The 6,000-nt window shown below is 37.4% G+C and overlaps 1 protein-coding gene across 3 annotated transcripts in view; it reads right to left on the bottom strand.

The window, feature by feature from the left end:
- rassf5 (Ras association domain family member 5) overlaps nucleotides 1-6,000 on the bottom strand; it is a 110,143-nt gene that overhangs the window by 47,129 nt on the left and 57,014 nt on the right. The window lies entirely within an intron of this gene.

Below are 6,000 nucleotides of genomic sequence, written 5' to 3' on the forward strand. Positions count from 1 at the left end.
TATTTCAAAGTAATTTAAATCAATTTAATTAAATTTCAAAATGTACTTGTACATGTTCAGTACTATTCTATTTAAAATAGCCCACAATTTGATTTATTTATTTGTAATTAAATTTAATTGAATGTAATTTAATTTAATTCAATATAATGTAATTTAATTTAATTTCAAAATATACTTGCACCTGTTAAATAATATTTTAAATAGCCCACAATTTAATTTAATATAATTAATTTCACATCAATTGACTTTCAAAATATTCTTGTACATGTTCAATATTTTTCTGAAAAGTTCACACAATTTAATTCAATTCGATTTAATTTAATTAAATTAACTTTCAAAATATACTTATACATGTTAAATAATATTCAAAAAAGCCCACAATTTAATTTAATTCAATGTAATTTAATTTAAATCAATGTAATTTAATATAATGTAATTTAATTTAATAAAAAAAATACTTTCACTTGTTAAATAATATTCCAGATAGTCCACATTTTAATTTAATATAATCAATTTAATTCAATTGACTTTCAAAACATACTTGTACATGGAAAATATTATTTGAAATAGCCTACAATTTAATTTAATTCAATGTAATTTAATTTAATTCAATTTCATTTCAAAATATACTTGTTCATGTTAAATATTTTTTAAAAAGCCCACAATTTAATTTAATTCAACGTAATTTAATTTCAAAATATACTTTTACATGTTAAATAATAGTCAAAAAAGCCTGCTATTTAAGTTTATATATTTAATTTTATTTCAAAATATACTTGCACATGTTAAATAATATTCCAAATAGTAGACAATTTAATTTAATATAATTAATTTAATTTAATTTACCTTCAAAATAAAAATTTACACGTTCATTACCATTTAAAATAGCCCACAATTTAAAGTAATTTAATTTAATTAATTCAATTTAATTTCAAAATATACCTGTGCAAGTTCAATGATATTTCAAATGGCCTACAATTTAACTTAATTTAATTAAATTTAATGAAATTTAAAATATACTCCTGCATGTTAAATATTGTTCCAAATAGTTCACAATTTAAGTGATTAAATCGACATTATTTATGGTCTGCCGCAGGTACAGCAAGCTTTTCTAAACATTCTGTGCAAGGTGCATTGACACGATTTGACAACCGCCCCTTTAATTAGGAAAATAGCCCCATCTAGTGGAGGATGTTACACTTACACCCAAGGTACAGTTGATGAAATTGCACAAAGAAAAATGTGTAAAAAGAAGTTACATACACTTGAACTTGAACTGCCATCCCATTGATAACCCCCAGGGTTCAATATGATGTGGGTCCACCTTTTGGAGCTATTACAGCTGTGTTAGACGTAAATATAAACGGAATACAATGATTTGCAAATCATTTTCAACCCATATTCAGTTGAATATGCTACAAAGACAACATATTTGGTGTTCAAACTGATAAACGTTTTTTTTTTTTTTGCAAATACTCATTAAATTTAGAATTTCATGCCAGCAACACATGACAAAGAAGTTGGGAAAGGTGGCAATACATTCTGATAAAGTTGAGGAATGCTCATCAAACACTTATTTGGAAAAACAGGTGTGCAGGCTAACTGGGAACAGGTGGGTGCCATGATTGGGTATAAAAACAGCTTCCCTAAAAATGCTCAGTCTTTCACAAGAAAGGATGGGGCGAGGTACACCCCTTTGTCCACAACTGCGTGAGCAAATAGTCAAACAGTTTAAGAACAACGTTTCTCAAAGTTCAATTGCAAGAAATTTAGGAATTTCAACATCTACGGTCCATAATATCATCAAAAGGTTCAGAGAATCTGGAGAAATTACTCCATGTAAGCGGCATGGCCGGAAACCAACATTGAATGACCGTGACCTTCGATCCCTCAGACAGCACTGTATCAAAAACCGACATCAATCTCTAAAGGATATCACCACATGGGCTCAGGAACACTTCAGAAAGCCACTGTCACTAAATACGGTTCTTCGCTACATCTGTAAGTGCAAGTTAAAGCTCTACTATGCAAAGCAAAAGCCATTTATCAACAACATCCAGAAACGCAGTCGGCTTCTCTGGGCCCGAGATCATCTAAGATGGACTGATGCAAAGTGGAAAAGTGTTTTGTGGTCCACATTTCAAATTGTTTTTGGAAATATTCAACATCATGTCATCCGGACCAAAGGGGAGGCGAACCATCCAGACTGTTATCGACGCAAAGTTCAAAAGCCAGCATCTGTGATGGTATGAGGGTGCATTAGTGCCCAAGACATGGGTAACTTACACATCTGTGAAGGCACCATTCATGCTGAAAGGTACATACAGGTTTTGGAACAACATAAGCTGCCATCTAAGCGCCGTCGTTTACACGGACGCCCCTGCTTATTTCAGCAAGACAATTCCAAGCCACATTCAGCATGTGTTACAACAACGTGGCTTTGTAAAAAAAGAGTGTGGGTACTTTTCTGGCCCGCCTGCAGTCCAGACCTGTCTCCCATCGAAAACGTTCGGCGCATTATGAAGCATAAAATACGACAGCGGATACCCCGGACTGTTGAACAACTGAAGCTCTACATAAAACAAAAATTGGAAAGAATTCCACTTTCAAAGCTTCAACAATTAGTTTCCTCAGTTCCCAAACGTTTATTGAGTGTTGTTAAAAGAAAAGGTGATGTAACACAGTGGTGAACATGCCCTTTCCCAACTACTTTGGCACGTGTTGAAACCATGAAATTCAAAGTTAATTATTATTTGCAAAAAAAAAAAAAGTTTATGAGTTTCAACATCAAATATATTGTCTTTGTAGTGCATTCAACTGAATATGGGTTGAAAATGATTTACAAATCATTGTATTCTGTTTATATATATATATATATATATATATATATATATATATATATATATATATATATATATATATATATATATATATATATATATATATGTTAACAATATGGCCAAGTGTGGTTTAGCGCTCAGCAAAAACAGCACAGTTTTACATGCTGCGCCTTTTCGCTCCCCAAAATAAACATTGTTGTGTTTGTGCCTCACAGACTTTGCTGTGCGCTGCAGGCTCTTCCAGAAACTCTCGTCTTCATATCTCACGCCTCTAGTCACACCATCCATGCAAAGGGAAGAATAAAAACATGCGAGCCACGATAAATGTTGGGGCAACAAACTCCGTCCGACTCACCATCGTCTATTTCTCATTTCATGAAATAAACTAGGTTTAAATGAGTCGTGTGATGATTGTTGTTGTTTTTGCAACATTAGATAGTCGTTTTAAACCATCCCTAAGCATCAAATCATAAAGTTTTTGTTTTTTTTTGGCGTGTACTCGCATGCAGTTTTAGATGCCTCTGTTCGCGGGGTTTTGCAGTGTGGCTACATTATGACATCACAGCTAGGTGGATGTCCTTATTTGGACATTAGACGTATGAGGACACACATAAAAGGTTAGGATAAAGTATTATTTTCATATTTTCACTGGATCGGTTCGCAGCCGAGTGTGAAGCGACCGGAATGAGAATCAGCACCTCCAAGTCCGAGTCCATGGTTCTCGCCCGGAAAAGGGTGGAGTGCCATCTCCGGGTTGGGGAGGAGACCCTGCCCCAAGTGGAGGAGTTCAAGTACCTAGGAGTCTTGTTCACGAGTGGGGGAAGAGTGGATCGTGAGATCGACAGGCGGATCGGTGCGGCGTCTTCAGTAATGCGGACGTTGTATCGATCCGTTGTGGTGAAGAAGGAGCTGAGCCGGAAGGCAAAGCTCTCAATTTACCGGTCGATCTACGTTCCCATCCTCACCTATGGTCATGAGCTTTGGGTCATGACCGAAAGGATAAGATCACGGGTACAAGCGGCCGAAGTGAGTTTCCTCCGCCGGGTGGCGGGGCTCTCCCTTAGAGATAGGGTGAGAAGCTCTGCCATCCGGGAGGAGCTCAACGTAAAGCCGCTGCTCCTCCACATCGAGAGGAGCCAGATGAAGTGGTTTCTTGCATCTGGTCAGGATGCCACCCGAACGTCTCCCTAGGGATGTGTTTAGGGCACGTCCAGCTGGTAGGAGGCCACGGGGAAGACCCAGGACACGTTGGGAAGACTATGTCTCCCGGCTGGCCTGGGAACGCCTCGGGATCCCCCGGGAAGAGCTAGACGAAGTGGCTGGAGATAGGGAAGTCTGGGCTTCCCTGCTTAGGCTGCTGCCCCCGCGACCCGACCTCGGATAAGCGGAAGATGATGGATGGATGGATGGATATTATTTTCATAAATATATATATATAATTTGCACATAGAAACACGTGTGACAAGAAGTGACACAAATTCTGCTAAATCCATAACTGACTGTGGAAAGATTAAATGTTGTTGTGACCGGGTGAATCTACATAACGTTTATGACATTTATTTTCGACTGTGTCTCGGGGGAAACTCTAGCAGCAACAACTACGAGATATATTTAAACCGTTTACATTTCCAGAAGATAAATCATTACTTCCGGAGGGGAACGCCTCCAGAATCAAACATTTTGCAGACACACTTAAAAGAACTGAAGCAAAATTGAGCATTTTCAACACATATTTTTCTACAGCCATGTTTCTTAACCAAAACTGAGCTGTGAGAGCCCCCTAGAGGACCGCAAAAATACATGTTTCTCAGCTGTCGTCCGTATGGGCCATAGCGGTACTCTCTTGCAATACACTTTTCCACCACCTGTGGCAGTAATGACAACATCAAACAGAAGTAGTCTGCACCTTAAGTCAGAGAGAAGTTTCTTCAGCGCAACAATTATGACTAAAGTGGTATTTCTGTATTTTAATTTGTACTTGAACTTTATTGACATTTATTTATTCAAATATTCATTATGAGTGTGTTTTATTTATTTCAGTACAATATAACTGTATGTAAAACAATTTTCTTTGTTCAATATACAAAACCCAAAACCAGTAAAGTTGGCACGTTAATGGTGAATAAAAACAGAATAAAAATATTTGCAAATACTTTTCAACCTATATTTGATTGAATAGACTGCAAGGACAAGATACTTAAAGTTGGAACTGAGAAACATTGTTATTTTTTGCAAACTTTAGCTCATTTGGAATTTGCAACATTTAAAAAAAAGACAAAGTCGAGGAATGCTCGTCATACACTTATTTGGAACATCCCGCAGGTGAACGGGTTGATTGGGAACAGGTAGGTGCCATGATGGGGTATAAAAGCAGCTTCCAAGAAAACCTCAGTCATTCACAAACAAGGACGGGGCGAAGGTCACCACTTTTGGAACAAATGCCTGAGCAAATTGTTTAAGAACAACATTTCTCAACCAGCTTTTACAAGGAATGTCGGGATTTCCCCATCTACGGTCCGTGATATCATCAAAAGGTTCAGAGAATCTGGAGAAATCACTGCATGCAACATTAAAAGCCCGTCACCTTTGATCCCTCAGGCGGTACTGCATCAAAAAGCGACATCAGTGTTTAATGGATATCACCACATGGGCTCAGGAACACTTTAGAAAACCATTGTCAGTAAATACGGTTGCTTGCTACATCTGTAAGTGCAAGTTAAAGCTCTACTATGTAAAGCGAAAGCCATTTATCAACAACACCCAGAAACGCCGCCGGCTTCGCTGAGCCTGAGCTCGTTTAAGATGGACTGATGTAAAAGTGCAAAAGTGCAAAAGTGTTCTGTGGTCTGAGGAGTCCACATTTGAAATTGTTTTTGGAAACTGTGGACGTTGTGTGCTCCGGACCAAAGATTTGAAAATCATTGTATTTTGTTACAGGGAGATAGAACGGGATCAAACATTACAGGGAGACAGAACAGGATCAAACATTACAGGGGTATAGAACGGGATCAAACATTACACGGAGACAGAACAGGATCAAACATTACAGGGAGACAGAACAGGATCAAACATTACGGGGAGACAGAATAGGATCAAACATTACAGGGAGACAGAATAGGATCAAACATTACAGGGAGACAGAACAGGATCAAACATTACA

The sequence above is a fragment of the Nerophis ophidion genome, linkage group LG16, assembly GCF_033978795.1.
Source record: "Nerophis ophidion isolate RoL-2023_Sa linkage group LG16, RoL_Noph_v1.0, whole genome shotgun sequence".
Taxonomy (NCBI): domain Eukaryota; kingdom Metazoa; phylum Chordata; class Actinopteri; order Syngnathiformes; family Syngnathidae; genus Nerophis; species Nerophis ophidion.